Consider the following 18,927-nt stretch of genomic DNA (forward strand, 5'->3'; position numbering starts at 1 on the left):
TTTCAAAAGTCAGGGAATAGTCAGGGAATTTGAGGTTTAAGTCAGGGAAATTTAGGGTTTTGGTCAGGGAAAAATAAGACTCAGAATGTCGCTAATCAGGTATGGTAGTAGTCAAAGTCAAAGAAGCAGCACATGTTACAGACATTTCATGAAATAAATTACAGTTCAGATAAGAGATTGCTTTTAAGCATAGCAGCATGTTTTACATAAAGCCCTAGATTACATATTACATTTTCATTTCTGGAGGATAGAATGGAAACAAAGTCACTTGAAGGATATTTTTACAGATAATTATTTGGCATGTATTGTTTTCTTAAATCAGCATAATGTGAATGTTATTTTCTACAGCCGGGTGACATAACAGACATATTCTTCTATGAAGCACAATCGGTTGGATTTGTGAATCAAACAATATGAAACATATTTTCCAGGTTAAAATTCCAAAATTCTGGGAAACTGACATAAATTTGATAAGAGCCTTCTTAGCATGAATGCGGGGGGATATAGTCGACACCTCGCCCGTCTGTCTGTCCGTCCATCCATAATCATTTTGTTTCCGGAGCATAACTCGAAAACGGTTCAATGTTTTTAACAAAACTTTGCAGATAAATCAAACAGAACCTAAAGTGGTGCCTTTGACTATTTACATATTTTTGTCATTTTTATTTTTCTTGGTTGCCATGGAAACGTTTTAGACTGTTCTTAAAAGGGAGTGGTGGACTTTGTTTCCGGAGCACAACTCGAAAACCTTTTAATATCTTTCAACAAAATTTGGCAGATATATCATACAGAACCTAAAGTGGTGCCTTTTGCTATTTACAGATTTTTGTCATATCTATTTTTCTTGGTTTCCATGGAAACATATTGGAATTTGCCTAAAAAAATGAAGTTCAACTTTAAGTAACTGTCAGATGATTTGCTCTTTCATATTTGTAGGGGCGGGGGATTTGTCATCTTGTGATGACTCTTGTTTAGTATGGAAAAACACTAATCCGAGATAGGCATAGTGATTAACAATAGATAATTGTTTGCCATTCAAAAACATTTTTCTTTATAGGCAACAGATCCACCTCTTCTAAAGATAACTATGTTAACAGATAATTTTCCATTCATTTGTATACTGTTCCAAAATATTATAAATAGTATGATGGCTATGGTGGTTTCTTGCAAATTGTAAAAGCCCATATTGGCCAAAAATACCCATATAAGTTTCATTGTTAAAGTACAGCATAGGTTTATAATATGCCCTATGTTCTGACATTTGCTGTTTGTTCACAAAATTGAAAGTGGTTTATTGATGTTCATAATCTAGTTGTCATTGTTGTACTGAATGTAAAGTTAAATCTTGCATGCTTATTCTTTCCAAATACGCCTTTGATAATTAAAACATTTTGTGATAATGAAGAAATGTGTTCCTGACTTTGAATGAAACAATTCAATTAAATCATTAGTTTCACATTTATGCTCTTTGTCAAAAGCCTTTAATATAAAATATAAAGTTTCAGATGATATATTACTGACTTCACCTGAGAATATATATTTGATGGTCACGCTCAAATGTATCTAATAGTGTTATGTGACGTTGTGGCAGGAGAGTCAAGGAAAGTTTTCTTCATCACAAATATCAATGTTTTGGTTAATGTATTAAATTAACAAATATTGTGTGTATTTATGATATATGTGAAGGAAATATCTTAACAGGGTGGTTAGGACTGACTGAAATGGAGGAAGGAGGCCAGTTTTTACACTTAAATGGTCAGGGAAAAATCTATACTTGTCAGGGAAAAGTCAGGGAATTTTGGCCTGCCATGCCTGTGGGAACCCTGCAAGGATCAAATTGCTACTGAAAACAATAGAGATGTGAGCCTCTGTTTGAGTATTTCGGAGTTAATTGCAAAGACATTACATTTCCTGGGTGTCCATGGATGTGGCTGTCTTGCAGTTACAGAGACAGGTGGTTAGAGCAACAGGTACAGGGCCCTTATTCTCGAAACGTTCGTAGCCCTAAGAATTTGTAACTTTGATCGTAGCCAATGTGTAAAGAATGGACTTAAGAAGTTCGTAGGGCTACGAACGTTTCGAGAATAGGGGCCCAGGAGTGTAAGGCATTCATGATTTGAATGTGACCTTGTCACAGTTACAGCACTCTATGCTTGAGTAACAGTCAGGATCCAGCACCTGGAGCTATTAACCTAGACGGCACAGCAGCCAGCATGTGTCTTGGTCACATGCTCATGGTTGTCACTGGTGTAAGAAAGATATGATGAATGTCTGTATTTTTCATTTTATTTCTATAAAGATGTCTCCATACTAATGGTGTTATTGTATGTTGAAAGAGGTAGCTGTAGGTCTCAGTATAAATGTTGCTGAATGTTCAAAGAGAAATCTGTATACATGTTAAGGGTGGGTATTGCAGGGAATTTTCATATTGCGATGTGAAAGTATACATTGCGATATGGAGGTTTTTTCAAATCAAGCTTATAAACAAGTTAATGCTTGGTTTATAAAGCAAATACACAACAAAGTCACTATGCTTGATTAAGTCTTTAATAAAAACAAAATAAAAATGTAAATAATATTTGGCACAAATGAAACAAGGAAATATCTGAAGATTTCCGATTGTTACAACGTTTTCTGAATGCATGTCAAAGTACCGGTTTTCAATCAGCGTATCACAATGCATATCGTTTTTATGTCTGAACAAGTAAATACTGGTTAACCGGTTATATTGCACAACCCTAATAAATGTTGCTGTATGTTGAAAGAGATAGCTGTAGGTCTCAGCTTAAATGTTGCTGAATGTTCAAAGAGAAAGCTGAAGTAACTTCATTGAGAGGCATCACTTGCTTGATAACGTTGTTAGAACTTACACCGAAACATCGCTCTCACAGCAATAAAGAAGTTGTTCATCCATATATTGTTATCCTTCCTTCTGGAAAGCTGAAGGTTTCAGTATAAATGTTGCTGACTGTTGCAAGAGGTAGCTATAGATCTCAGTATAAATGTTGCTTAATGTTCAAAGTGGTAGCTGTAGATCTCAGTATAAATGTTGCTGAATGTTGCAAGTGGTAGCTGTAGATCTCAGTATAAATGTTGCTGAATGTTGCAAGAGGTAGCTGTAGATCTCAGTATAAATGTTGCTGAATGTTGCAAGTGGTAGCTGTAGATCTCAGTATAAATGTTGCTGAATGTTGCTAGTGGTAGCTGTAGATCTCAGTATAAATGTTGCTGAATGTTCAAAGAGGTAGCTGTAGATCTCAGTATAAATGTTGCTGACTGTTGCAAGTGGTAGCTGTAGATCTCAGTACAAATGTTGTTGTGATATATATGTAAGCTTCACTACAGTAAGTAGCCACTCCTACACTTGTTGGATTTACTTGTCTAAAACCCTACTATAACACAGGATGGGGGATGCACACACTCTTCAAAATACATGCATCAGAGGTAGTTCCTCCCGAGTATCAAGCTGTACTGGAGATAGAATGGAAGGTAGATGAGGGAGATTACTGATTGCCATTGTTCAGTATTGAGCTGTGTTATAATGAGGAGGGATGGTATGCCATGTAACACACTATAACAGGTAACTCCATTGAAGCATGTCTGAGATTTACACCTGAATATCATTCTCGGTGGATAGTGTTCAAACAAGTGCCGTGTGTCCTCCATGGCTGCAGAGCTATGTGATAATCTGTGGACAGACAACTGCCTCAATGAGAAGAAGGGATGAGTTGAATTGAAATGTTTTAATCAGGATTGTAAGGTTGCGTGTCACTAGTTTGTTGTTGACTTGGTAACCTTGCCTGCTGTCCAAGCTGTTGAAGTACTGCCATCGCAAGGAACACTGTGTGGCTGCTCTGCAATTTAATTAACTACTCGATCATTATCCTGGATATGAAATAATTTGGATGGATTAATTTTCTCCAATGAGTTGAGATGTGGTTTCCATTCAGCTTAAGTGTCAATGAGCCCAGGATCGATGCACAAACAACAACACCATCAGAGCTGAACGTATCTGTCTGGGTGGATATAGGGTTGAAGGAGAATGTCCCAGGATGCATACCGAGTTGAAATCAGCACTTCCTGTGTTCAGGGAGACTGACATCTGCACTTGCAACTTATCTGCTTTCAGGATTGAATTTCATTCAGCTGCATAAGAAGTACCCTAACAATGGTGTCTTCAGTAATAAACAATTCTGTGTCGTACATCACAATCTTCTCCCAGCATTTCAGACATTACCATGTACACATTTTATGAAGCTTGTTTCAAATACAGACAAAAAAGTTGACATCATCTCATTTGATTGTGCAGCACCTCTGCAAAAGTGAAATGTAGGCTGGACATTATTTCAGCTTTGTGTTTCTATGAAGCTGGTTGTCCAGCGGTCGGGGCTGCATTAAGGGCTGGACGACGGCTGGGTCACCTGTGTATTCCGGCCGAGGCAGTGTAGAAAACCTGTTGGCAGGTGATATAGAAAGAAAACCATGGGCAGCAACATGTAAACCATAGTTATGTTGCTATTAAATTGTACAATTTAGGTGCAAAAATGACCCATGTCTTTCAGAAGCAAGTAGACATCCTTCATTGGGTGAATGTAGCACAAGCTGAGGGTGAGCTGTGTCACCAGCTTCATCCCTGAAATGTGTGTCTCAGCAGATGGTGGACTTGTGGAGGGTGTCACACTTTTCAGTGATGTCAAGAGGATAACTCCAATCACTTCAGCTTGACCCACGTTGATAACATTCCGGTGAACACCATACATCCCTGTATATGTTGTTGTACTTGTTTCATCATGTACAGAATACTCATGGTCATTCTTTCTGGGGATAAACCTTGAAACATTGATGTAAGCAAGTAATGACCAAACAAAACTATTTGTGACAGTGATCTAAACACACGTGGAGTATCTAGAAAATCTAAGAAACAAGCAATTCTGTGAAATACACCTTGAGAAATATTCCAGTTTCCTTGCTAGAATGCCCAGTTTCATGGCCTCATCATGAATGTATAACAATACATGCAGTGTCACCAAGCCCTGGCCATTTTCTGTGTAGATATGGTCGGATAGTGTTGGGTTGTTGCTGGGGTCCGATTGTGTATCGGTAGAGTACTATGAAGATAATCTGCCCCTAGTGGTACCTGTAAGCATTGAATGATGTGTCTGGCAATGTTGCAAGTGTGTTGATTTCCCTGAGTACAACAATATTAATTAACAAGGCAACAACTTCTCTGCGGCTTTCATTCGTTAAGTAGGCAGTCAATGAGTTGTGGGTACTGCCTACCTTCATAAAGAAGTATGACATTGACAAATTAGTCCTAAATATCCAATATTCCTAATGGAAATTGTGAAATGTTTTGAAATGTTAATATGTTATGTGTCATTGATTTTATGGATGAGTTCATGGATGGGCACCTGAGTTGATGGTTGGTACCTGGATTCCCACTGACATGTGACTAGAAGATGTTCTGGTACTTGTATGTGCTGTACAAGAAGTTACTTATATACCTGCGTCGTCTGCGAGTGTTCGGACACATAATCATGACACTGCTACTGAAGTTTCTCTGGATACTGGCACTGCTCATCATTCAGCTCTTCATCATATTTGTTATTTTCTTTGTACGAACTTGTAACAAGTTTTGCCGGGGGATTAAATTATGGTCTGCTACTTTTCTACAGAGCTGTTCAGCTGGAGGATGAGCGGAACCAGAACACGGATCTTACCCACATTGAAGGTAAGTCTCGGTGTTGTGCTGTTTTAATACAAGGATTAATGATTTGCTCAGAAGTAAGTTACCAGACATTCACCCACTTGACATGTTCCAGAAAATCAAACCATATATGGTACATGATATATTTCCTCCTCCAAGGGTAATATATGTGTTTTATCTCCACTATTACTCCTCTTAGGGGATTATATGTATATCTCCCAAGGGAAATATGTATACTGATATTTTACCACTGTACTTCTTCCTAGGGAAATATATTTATATCTCCACTGTACTTCTTCCAAGGAAAATATCTGTTTATCTCCACTGCTATATGGCGTTTGTCTGTAAATAATTATGTCTAGACCAAACATTCCAGTGATCAACAGTATGAGCTGGGATACAATATAAGTTGTTCACTGGTCATGAGGGGGTCATGGGTTGATGTACCCTCGATGTCTGTTTATGTTCCCTGACCCTGAAGGGCGAGGGGAACATAAACAAACATCAAGGGTACATCAACCCATGGGCCCCGAGGGACCAGTGAACAACGTATTTATCTTACCGAACACCTTAATGTTAATTTTGAATTGTTTGAAGCACGGGTACAAATCTTTTTGTAGCCATCGCTAGATTTTGCTGACAAGAAAAAAAACAGATTTAAAGTTATCTCCCTTCCATCGATTTGCATTCGCAAAACATCGGTAATTTCCATAAGTCATACATGATTCAATGATATTCGAAATGAAGAATTACTACCACGAAGTACCAAATGAGTTGCCATTGACAGCGGGGTACATTGAAATGTTACTCGCTTGTAAGCGGGGTACATTGTAAATAATAGAAGAGCGCTCAGCCAATCAGAAAGCGACATTTATGTGTGAGGTAAGATAATGACATGTGTCAACCAAGTCAGCGAGCCTGACCACCCACATAAGGAAGGTCATTATGAGGAACACAATGTTTCAGAGTATATCCTTACTCCTTCATCAGATGAGTTCACCTGATGAAGGAGTAAGGATATAATCCGAAATGGTTTTTTTCTCATAATAAAGAAGTTGACATCCATTAAACTCTCTTCCTTGTATGTCTTACCTTTCACATAATCAAACACCTATATATCCCAACCTTCACATGACAAGTGTATAAAGGCCTACTCTTCACTTAAACTCCGATGTGTACCACCCTTCACAAACACTAGCACCTGAGTTCTGACGTTCTTGTAAAATAACCACGTTCGAAATATCTGCCTGCCCGGGACGGGTTATTTTTCAACTCGGACTGCCAGATTCTCAAACTCACCTGCCCGACGGTTGGGATAAAATTTAGACATGTATATGAAGATATTTTGTTGGCAGGTAAGTTTTGATCAGGACTGGCAAGTTTTGCATCTAACCATCACTGTGGTCTGGCTGAAATTTTTGGGAGTTTCATACCCTGAAAATCAAACGTCTAAATTTTACACCTTTACATGAACAAAAACCTATGTATCCCACCCTCCACAGCTGATTCTCTGAGCCCTACCACATCAAGCAAACCAAACTGCCTCAAATGGACAAGAACTTGAATGTTAGTTTGCCCTTTGGGGATCTCCATCATGTACCTAGTTCTGCCATCTGTAGAGGTGCATTTGATGTATTATGTTATGCAAGAAAACATTGTGCTGTAAGGATCGGTTAGGTTAGTGCGACCCACGCATGTCTCCTGAAGAGGTGTAACGTCACGGATAGTGGTTTTATGGAATGTGCAGCATTCTGTGTAGAGAGTGGAGAAATATTGATCATTGTAGACAGGTCATTAACGGGTTGTGTGATTGATACAACCAAGATGTTCCCAACCACTGTATCACTTTGCTCAGTTTATTTTCCAATTGAGATTGCATTCACTATTAGTACTCATATGCAAGAACTTTCACTGCTCTTGTGTAAGCAGTCTATCACCCTCTGACCTGCTTGATTGGTCCAGCTGCAGAAAAGATCAGAGTCAGTCATAGTGATTTTTGTACAACATTGTGTTCCAGTGACTTCAGTCATGGTAATTCTTGTACAACAATGTGTTTCTGTTATGTCAGTCATAGTCATTCTTGTACAACAATGTGTTCCTGTTATGTCAGTCATGGTAATTCTTGTACAACTATGCGTTCCAGTTACTTCAGTCATGGTGATTCTTGTACAACAATGTGTTTCTGTTATGTCAGTCATGGTGATTCTTGTACAACATTGTGTTCCTGTTATGTCAGTCATGGTGATTCTTGTACAACAATGCGTTCCAGTGACTTCAGTCATGGTGATTCTTGTACAACATTGTGTTCCTGTTATGTCAGTCATGGTAATTTTTGTACAACATTGTGTTCCAGTGACTTCAGTCATAGTGATTCTTGTACAACATTGTGTTCCAGTGACTTCAGTCATAGTGATTCTTGTACAACATTGTGTTCCAGTGACTTCAGTCATAGTGATTCTTGTACAACATTGTGTTTCAGTGACTTCAGTCATGGTGATTCTTGTACAACAATGTGTTCCAGTTACTTCAGTCATGGTGATTCTTGTACAACATTGTGTTCCTGTTATGTCAGTCATAGTGATTCTTGTACAACATTGCGTTCCAGTGACTTCAGTCATGGTGATTCTTGTACAACATTGTGTTCCAGTTACTTCAGTCATAGTGATTCTTGTACAACATTGTGTTCCTGTTATGTCAGTCATGGTAATTTTTGTACAACAATGCGTTCCAGTTACTTCAGTCATAGTGATTCTTGTACAACATTGTGTTCCTGTTATGTCAATCATGGTAATTTTTGTACAACATTGTGTTCCAGTGACTTCAGTCATAGTGATTCTTGTACAACAATGTATTCCTGTTACTTCAGTCATGGTGATTCTTGTACAACATTGTGTTCCTGTTACTTCAGTCATGGTGATTTTTGTACAACATTGTGTTCCAGTTACTTCAGTCATAGTGATTCTTGTACAACATTGTGTTCCTGTTATGTCAGTCATGGTAATTTTTGTACAACATTGTGTTCCAGTGACTTCAGTCATAGTGATTCTTGTACAACAATGTGTTCCTGTTACTTCAGTCATGGTGATTCTTGTACAACATTGTGTTCCAGTGACTTCAGTCATAGTGATTCTTGTACAACATTGTGTTCCTGTTATGTCAGTCATGGTAATTTTTGTACAACAATGCGTTCCAGTGACTTCAGTCATGGTGATTCTTGTACAACAATGTATTCCTGTTATTTCAGTCATGGTGATTCTTGTACAACAATGCGTTCCAGTGACTTCAGTCATGGTGATTCTTGTACAACAATGTGTTCCTGTTATGTCAGTCATAGTAATTCTTGTACAACAATGTGTTCCAGTTACTTCAGTCACGGTGATTCTTGTACAACAATGTATTCCAGTTATATCAGTCATAGTGATTCATTAATAAATGTTGTTAAAATTCATGGCCTGATTCCTGAATCCCACTGAGTCCAAATACTGAGGCTCTGTTTATTTATGGACAGTACACTGAGTTTATTCAAATATTTGGTTTTGACAGTTTGTCACATGTTTTAATTATCTTACAGTCAATATTCAGAGAGCTTTGTATACATTTACATTGGATTGTGGTGCCATGCTTGTATTTGGAGGTTTACAATGGGTACAATGTTTCAGTGATTTGCAACTCAAGTTTCACAGCCTGCTTGCCTCTATTGTCAGTCTGTACTATCAGTCTTGATGTACAGACAGATACAACACATCATGAAACTTGCGTGTATCTTATGCTTTTGATATACATACATATGGTTAAAATGTGGTTGAGCTTGTCTGTGTTGTATGCCCTGATATGCAAACAGATACAAGTTAACTGAGAACTAGGATTTGTTGTGTAGAGATTTACGTTCAATGATATATCAGGTGAATACTTTGAGATGTTCATGGATAATGCAGAGGGTTTTGTAATTGTGCTGTGATTGAATGGATCTCTTTTCTTATTTCTACTTTCAGTGTAACCAACAGTCTCTTCTTTTGGCAAATCCAAAACATTCATGAACTATATCTACCAACCCATCAGTGAATACACTGGTTTTCTAAGTTTGCTACTTTTCTATAATTCCCTCCTCTTCAAACCCTCACTTTAGTGTAAAAAAATATCCAAATACATTCACAAACATAAATGCACTTCTCAATTTTGAAATTTTGTGGGAAATTCCTTCTTCTTTGATATTATCCATTGATTGTAGCGTGGAGTTACTATGTGCATCATTAAACTCTCCAGTTTTGACACGTTACTGAATCGCCAATCACTGTGTTTAGTGAATGTTTTGTTATCCCCGCAACGCGTTTTGCGGAGGGTATTAAAATGGACTCTGTCCTGAGTGCATGCGTCCGTCCATCCGTGCACATTTGTCTTTTCCGGAGCAGAACTCTAAAACTGTCAATATTTCTTCACCAAAATTGGCACATAGATAGATCTGGTGGTGTACTGGTGCCTTTTGGTAGTTTTGGAATTCTGAATGTAACATTTTTGGCGTTTCCATGGCAATAAGTTCGACTTAGAATGAAATTAGTGGTAGTGCTCTTTTCCGGAGCAGAACTCTAAAACCGTTCAATGTGTCTTCACCAAACTTGGCACATACATAGATTTGGTGGTGTACTGGTGCCTTTTGGTAGTTTTGGATTTCTGAATAAAGTATTTTTGGCATTTCCATGGCAACAAGTTTGACTAAAACAGAAATTAGTGGTAGTGCACTTTTCCGGAGCTGAACTCTAAAACCGTTCAATCTTTCTTCACCAAACTTGGCACATACATAGATTTGGTGGTGTACTGGTGCCTTTTGGTAGTTTTGGATTTCTGAATAAAATATTTTTGGCATTTCCATGGCAACAAGTTTGACATAGACTGAAATTGGTGATAGTGCTCCTTTCTGGAGCGGAACTTTAAAAACCTTTCAATATTCTCCTTCCACTTTTCTATATACACACCTAAAAATTGGACATAATCGTAACTCATAGACATAATCATGAAGAGTATTTTGCCATTGCGGGGGATATTGATGACTTTGTCTTCTTGTTATTGTATATTTACTTGTATTTACTTGGATAACTAAATTTCAAAAAGCAAGGTGATCAAGGTTACTTCTCTTTGTCAAATCACCAATTATCATTCTACAATGTCATTGATGACCCTAGAATCATTAAGAATCTTTGGGAAAATATGCAAACACAACTTTGAAGTGAACTTTCACATATTGCAGAGTATTTATAAAATCATGGTAAGTATGTTTGCCAGTTGTGTCATGCCTGTTACATTACGTATAATTCAAATTTGGCTTCCTTACATGAATCCCTGAATTCTTAATATCACAATAAAATGACAATAGCAATATCTTGTTGAAATCAAGCAAAATAAATCACTTCTGAAAACAGCACTTGTTCAAACTGTAAACAAACCTTAGTGCATATTTTACTCTAATACTGTTAGATGTCCATCTTTGAGAGTCATTTTAGAAGTTGTATAGATGAAGGAAAACCAAGTTCTATGGATAGTCAACTTCTTTATTGCAATGAGTGTGGTTTTTCGGTGTAGGTACTAACACCGTTATCAAGCAAGTGCCTACACCGAAACGTCTCACTAATTACAAAAAAGAAGTTAACTATCCATAGAACTTGGTTTTCCTCCTGTGAGAGATCCGTTCACCTACTCATTGCATACACTTGCTCATTTGTTGTAGAACATACATGGGAAGAGTATCACAGCAAGACTTAGGGAAATAGATTATTTGAATGGTTTGGTACATGCAACACAATTTGTTATAGTTTCTGTCAGGCGTGACTGGTACTTCTCCATGTTTCTGACTATTTCCTTTGGTTACAGTGCAGATGTACTTACATGTCACATTTATACAGATACACTCCCTCAATCAACAAAAGTTTCCTCCCTAATATACCATGTACTTACGTGTCACATTTACACAGATAGACTCCCTCAATCAACAAACGTTTCCTCCCTAATATACCATGTACTTACGTGTCACATTTACACAGATAGACTCCCTCAATCAACAAACGTTTCCTCCCTAATATACCATGTACTTACGTGTCACATTTACACAGATAGACTCCCTCAATCAACAAAAGTTTCCTCCCTAATATACCATGTACTTACATGTCACATTTACACAGATAGACTCCCTCAATCAACAAAAGTTTCCTCCCTAATATACCATATACATTAAATATACATTCCAAGTATGCTCCGTAAATGCTGGTGTAAAATAACTTTTTCTTAAATAATAAAAAGAAATACAACACAACAGTTATTCAGATAGGTTCAGATAGGTTCATTTTCTAAGATACTTTGATACTTAGATTTTCATCTAAAATGTATTAAAATTGTTTTGACATTTGGTGAAGTCCTATCAAAAGTTGAACAAACAATATTTTGAAGCCTTTTGCCTCCTTCCCAAATATCCATCACAGTTTGTCCTAACCAACATCAATCATCAATTAATAATTTATAGGAATAGTTATTAATAGCATGATTAGATTATAATGTATTTCATTACCTTTCCATGTTTTGGATTCTTTAAAACATTCCAGAAAATTAATTAAAAAGACATATTTTTAGTCATATACAGTCATCCCTCGCAATAACGCTCTTCGTGATACCGCGGATTCGGTAAAACCGCGGGGCAATCCGTGGCTCCCATAAAAAAAAGTTGCCCAGTGATCACACATATTCACGTCATCGAAAATAGCACATCAACAAATCCGCTCTTGAGCTCTGGTTAATCACGTTGTAAACTAGTGAAATTCAGTGCGGATTGCAATTAACAGTGTTTATCGTACATATCCATGGTTTTTCAGATGCTTAAAACATGCAGGGTTCTTTTCAATAATTATAGATGAACAGCGAAACATCGTAATAACTTTATCATAACGATGTGTCGATCATCAGCCGAGTAATTACAACGTTTGCTATGATGCAACACACCGCGTAAGTGCGTGGGTAAACACCACCATCCGAGAATGTATTATGTCAGAAAACACATTTTATTTGATTAAATTCAATCCCATTTTCATTCATTAAAACTGTTTACAATAACAACCGAGAAACCGTGAGTGAAATGGCATTACTTCATTCCATACAACGCCCGCTTACCACATTCGTGAGGGTCCGTTTTTCGCACCAATTTCACATTTTTCTCAGCAATCACGAACAGATCACAGCCTTGTCATCCATTGACCCAAAGACCCGCGTTATTGACTCATTGAAGTCATATTTGACAATTAATTGCCAACATTTTGTTTTTTACAATCAAAGTGGCACGTACCGCGGGAAGTCAGCGGTGACTTGTCAATCTGTCTTCTACGTAAATTGTATCCAATCAGGTAAGCCAAAGTGCTTAGCAATGCTAATTATTAGTTAAATATGTTCGTAGAAAACATGCATTATACTTATACAATAGCAATATATAAGATCTCTGTTAGAAAAACTGCTTGACATATAAATTATTCTGATAATGGAATAGAAATTCTTTGATGTTATATTTTCGGATCGTTTTTAAATGAATCACCGGTACATTGGACCAAAATATTGATCTGTGCCCAGCTGATTGCTATTTCCGGCTTAGTTGAATAACAGGTAGCATTTTACTTGGCCTCAGTTCCGCGTTATGTAATCGTTACTATAACGCGGGTGTCTAATAACGCGGGGGTCATCCATGGACCCCAAGACCTGCGTTATGGCCAGGGATGCCTGTATATACCCATGTGCCTCTCCTTCAAGCCAATAACTAATGTTGTAGCAAACATTCTAAACAAATACTGTTCTCATAGTCAGGAAATACTCTTATATTTCACTCTGTCAAATATTTCAGTAATTCACGTAATTTTCTCCTTTCTAAGGGATTCTTTGATTCACATCAGTGGAGTCAGGTAATTCAATACAAAGTCCCACCTCTTCATCGAAATGCTGACACATTCAAATCATGTTTTTTAAGCACACATAATCCGAAAATCTATGACAAAATTACGAATATCTACGAGAGATGGCTACAACATCCACCACATTGTTCTTCAATGTAATAATTGCACTATTTCGATAAGCCTTAACCGAAATAGGATCACTGTCAGATTTGTTTACATTGTGTCACAGGTCTCACCTGTCTCATGTCAGCGTTATGACCTACTAACTCAATGCCCTCTTCTTTATCTACGTTAGAAGTTGTAAGTACCAGATACAGGCTTCTGTTTCAACAACTATATCAATATATATCAATATCAATTTGGATCCACCATTTCATCCACTATCAACAATTTTCACCTGAAGTTTAGAGCAGAAACACACAGAACAGCCTTGAACTTGGGGTCAAATCTTTTTAGGCTGGAGTTAATACCATGTGCAGATTGTGGATAAGACTAATTTTGCAGTAATATACAATTATAGACTGGTGATGAGGTCATATACCTGTTTTTATGGACCCGCGAAAAGCAGCGTCAGTCTATAATTGTTTTATTATGTAATTACCAAAAACAAAAGCTTCTAAAATCCAAAACATGTCCATTTAGTCAAGAAAAGTAATTTTATTTTCACTACAAACCAATAACGTTATGTCAACAATACTGTGACATGTAAACAATAGAATGATGTCTTAGCTTGACGTGAATGACATCATAGCTTGATGTCATAGTTAGTCAGGTCAATATGACTTTTGGTCGGACCTGCGTTGGAGTCAGTATGCTTTTCTGTCGTCGGTCACAGGACCGCCTCTAGACCAATCAGGTAGCCGGAAAAATATGCTTGCATAATAAAGTACAATGTCTGATCTTTCATTTAAGCTATCACAAGTCTCCTTACCAGGTCATGGTACAAGTTGGGGGATAACTGTGGTCTGAGGCCATATGTGATTGTAGATCTGTAGTGCTTGACAAAGCTTAAGTCGTTCCACCAAGTTTCAAACTAAAAGAATCATGAAAGGACCTCTCTCATGTTTGTAGATTGGGCTATAAGTCTGGATTTACAGGACACATATGTGCATGTTCCCATTTATCCAAGCTGCCATCAATTTTCTATTTAGATGTAAACTATCAGAACTAGGTGTTCCTGGTACTTCCATTCAGAATCTCTATACAACCTTGACTAACCAAGATGATTACAAGACTCCATGATCTTGATATCTTATCTTCAGATGAAGTCAAGAACCAATGCAAACAGAACAACATGTCTCTGATTCAGTGGCTGTCTATTACATCAGGAAACAATGTTCCAGCTAGCAACTTCTTGTGTCTTACCTCTTCATAGGAATCTGCATCATAAAGTTGAATGTTTCCCAAACAACACAACCATTCCAAAACCTTCATCGTTTTTACAGATTCACTGTCTAGCCTTCAAGCACTTCATAATGTTACTTCAAGTCACCCTATCATCCTGGACATTTTAGAACTTTACAATGATCTTTCCACTGGCCAATGTGACATCGTCCTCTGCTAGTTGCCGTGTCACGTAGGCATAGCAGGTAACACAAAGGCTGATGCTGAAGCTAAAGCAGCTCTTGACAAGGTCTTATCTCCACTGCTGATCCCGTACAGTGACTTCAAACCCGCTATCAAAAGCTATACTCGGGACCTTATGCAAAAAAGGTGGGACACCCAAGTTGGAAGAAATAAACTTCATGAATTGAAGCCAACAATTGGTTATACCTACTTGGGTTGTCAGTCAAGACGTGATGAGGTAATTTTACGACAATGTCGAGTATTGGCCACAGTTGGTTTACTCATGACTATCTGCTGAAAACGGATGGGGATGGACCTCCCATGTGTGTCTCTTGCGATGAAGTGTTCACCATCAAGTATACTCTGCTCGACTGCAAGGGATGCACATTATGATGAGAGAAATCTGAAAGATCTGGTTTCCCGCGTGAGCGGGCATCTGATTGTAAACTACCTGAGGGAAGTTGACCTGTATCATAAATTGCAACTTTGTAAAGAGAATAACAAATTGCGTGCTTTTGTATTTGGTGCTATGACATTTTCTGTTTTGAAATAGAAATGTAATGAATATATATGTTTTTAAATATAACTCTTTTGGACCTTGGACTTAAAATGATAATGAATGGAAACTTGATCTCGTCACTATATGGCTGGAATAATGGGTCTCAACTCAAGACCCAGCAGCAGATTGTCTTTCATGGAAGAACACAGTTATTCCAACAATATGGTCTCTCCATCCCAAACTTTCCAGTTTGATGAAGTTGAGGTGGGATACTCCTCACCTGCCTAAACCACAAACATCAAGTTCCAAAAGTGGAGGCACTAGCCATAAGTTGGAAGGGGCTATTTATTTGCATATTCCGTTTTTGGTTTCCTTGGACAGTCAAGGAGGTAGTAGAGACATATTTTGTCTTATACAGTCATGCAGCCTTGTTGTACTGTGTTGTACTGGGAGTTTCTGTGTAAAGTGTTAGTCTGTGGTCTGGGAGTTTCTGTCTAAAGTGTTAGTCTGTGGTCTGGGAGTTTATGTCTAAAGTGTTAGTCTGTGGATATGGGAGTTTCTGTCTAAAGTGTTAGTCTGTGGTCTGGGAGTTTCTGTCTAAAGTGTTAGTCTGTGGTCTGGGAGTTTCTGTCTAAAGTGTTAGTCTGTGGTCTGGGGGTTTCTGTGTAAAGTATTAGTCTGTGGTCTGGGAGTTTCTGTGTAAAGTGTTAGTCTGTGGTCTGGGAGTTTATGTCTTGAGTGAATCCACCTTCTTGGAGCTTGTGTACTGAAGTGTGTCTGCCGCAGGGTCACATACCACTCCTGCACTCAGTGTCCCTGACTAATCACATCAGGAAAATTGCCTCTACTAGTCCAGCTTTCAGTGTTGTCCAATGTGGCAGAAGTGATTGTGTGTAGTCCCATTGTAAGCAGGGTTGGCCTGTTGGTCATATTGATTGCAGGTACTTGCTTGTGTAGCCAACAGCTGACCAGTGTAACTCCCATTGATTGTCGATGCAGGCTGTTTGAAAGATAATGATCAACTTATGATGACTTTATATTTCCGATTGATAAGACATGAAGAGTATTGTGGCTTTTATTCTTGACTTCCAAGAACTTGTGTGTGTTTATTTGTCAGTGAGAGGGTTAGTTTTCCTCCTTTGGATTAATCATTGAAGGTCCACTGATCTATGACATCAACTCAGGAAGTCTAAGACAGCCACCTAGGTCTCACTAGCTGCTGTGACATGAGACTACTACCTGTAAGCACATCAACTCAGGAAGTCTAAGACGGCCACCTAGGTCTCACTAGCTGCTGTGACATGAGACTACTACCTGTAAGGACATCCACTCAGGAAGTCTGAGACAGCCACCTAGGTCTCACTAGCTGCTGTGACATGAGACTACTACCTGTAAGGACATCAACTCAGGAAGTCTAAGACGGCCACCTAGGTCTCACTAGCTGCTGTGACATGAGACTACTACCTGTAAGGACATCAACTCAGGAAGTCTAAGACAGCCACCTAGGTCTCACTAGCTGCTGTGACATGAGACTACTACCTGTAAGGACATCAACTCAGGAAGTCTAAGACGGCCACCTAGGTCTCACTAGCTGCTGTGACATGATCTGCTGGCCAACACAACTGAGCATGACATGAGACTACTACCTGTAAGGACATCAACATGGAGACAATGTTTATATGCATTGCAAAGGGCACATGTTGATTTGTTTCTTCAATGTAAACAAATGATGAAGAGAACAATAGATTCCAATCAATGGAAATATCCCTGATGGTTCTTGTCTGATTTTAATACAGTATCCAGTGCAGGCATTTTTGGTTGTGAGTCTAATAATTTCTTTATTATCCATTTAATTCATGTACATTTGTGCATTAAAACACGGTAATCAAGCGTGACGTCCCTCTTCATTGATATCCCGTTCAATTGTTTAATGATGTCACAGACGGCGAAATACAGAATCAATTCTTGCTAGGCAATAATGATAGGTGCACATGTGCAGATATAATATATATATAACACTGGTTATGTTCCACCGTATGAATTATAGATACAAGTATTAACTTTGGTAAACAGCAAATGTGTGTATATATTATTCATGCAACAATGAAGTTCTGTTTGTATCATCAAATCAACAACAATCCTTCGGGGCTTTTAGACTGCTAATTTGCATGCAATACAATGATTACCACTCTCTTGTTGTCATCCATGTTTGCTGGTGTAAACTTACATCTGTATATTTGGTACCATTCACTTGATTTTCAGTTAATGATTTTATGACAGATGTAATTAGTAGTAACACCATTCAGATTACCTGACAAAGTTTCCTGTTTGGCATTTCTCTTGTCTGAGGTAATCACTCAGCCTTATCAATTGTTTTCTGATGTGGCAAAGGTTTCGTGTTATATGTAGGTGGATGTGTAGCAAGAGAGGAAGCATCAGTTGAGTTACAAGAAACATTGATCAAAGGATTAACTGATCACTGTCATCTTGCACAGTGGATTTGTCCAAGGTTAGTGTGTATGTGTCTAGGTTTACTGACACACACTGAATAAAAAAAACAATAACAAAAGCAACAACCAGTCCCAGAGAAGTGCAGGCCCAGAGTAGTGTTTGCCAGTCCACCACCTGACAGAGGATAGTGCGTGTTGTTGGAAGTGTAGCTTTGTATGGAAGTTAGAATTCTCTCAGGACATTGTATCAGATGTGAGTGTTAGTCAGGATAGAACTATATCATCCTTGACTGCATATATATATATATATATATATATATATATATATATATATTATACACGCAGCATACACTGGGTAGGACTACTCTGGCTGTCAAAGTACATACTGTGGAGCTAAACCTGCAAAACACAGTCTTGCTGTCCTGGAAGGGTACAGAAAGCAGCTAGAAGGAACTAGAGTAGCAACCACTTTCTGCATACCATGAAAACTTCAATTCCTTTTTGATTGTTTTAATGTGGATGTAATAGTAGGTTCAGATAGAAGCTGGTTTGACACCGAAATGTCTGGAATTACACTCAGCACAACATCTCATCTGTCACACTGCATCCACCAGGAAGTGAGACCTACTTGAGGGTGCTCTCAACACGTCTGTCACACACTGTACACACAGGGGTGCTCTCAACACGTCTGTCACACACTACACATAGGAGTGCTCTCAACACCACATCATTCACTCAATGATATACTTCGGGGGTGCTCTCAACACGTCTTTCACACACTATACACAG

At 38.2% G+C, this 18,927-nt stretch overlaps 1 protein-coding gene across 1 annotated transcript in view; it reads left to right on the forward strand.

Moving 5' to 3' along the window:
* Window positions 1-3,471: 3,471 nt before the first annotated feature.
* Window positions 3,472-18,927, forward strand: part of LOC124281588 (triple functional domain protein-like) — a 188,311-nt gene continuing 172,855 nt past the window's right edge. The window contains exons 1-2 of the mRNA XM_046717532.1: window positions 3,472-3,489; window positions 5,676-5,731. The gene's annotated coding sequence lies outside the window, so the exon portion shown is untranslated. The remainder of the gene's footprint in view (window positions 3,490-5,675; window positions 5,732-18,927) is intronic.

Source organism: Haliotis rubra, unplaced genomic scaffold (genome assembly GCF_003918875.1).
Source record: "Haliotis rubra isolate DU_JTF1 unplaced genomic scaffold, ASM391887v1 Scf285, whole genome shotgun sequence".
Taxonomy (NCBI): domain Eukaryota; kingdom Metazoa; phylum Mollusca; class Gastropoda; order Lepetellida; family Haliotidae; genus Haliotis; species Haliotis rubra.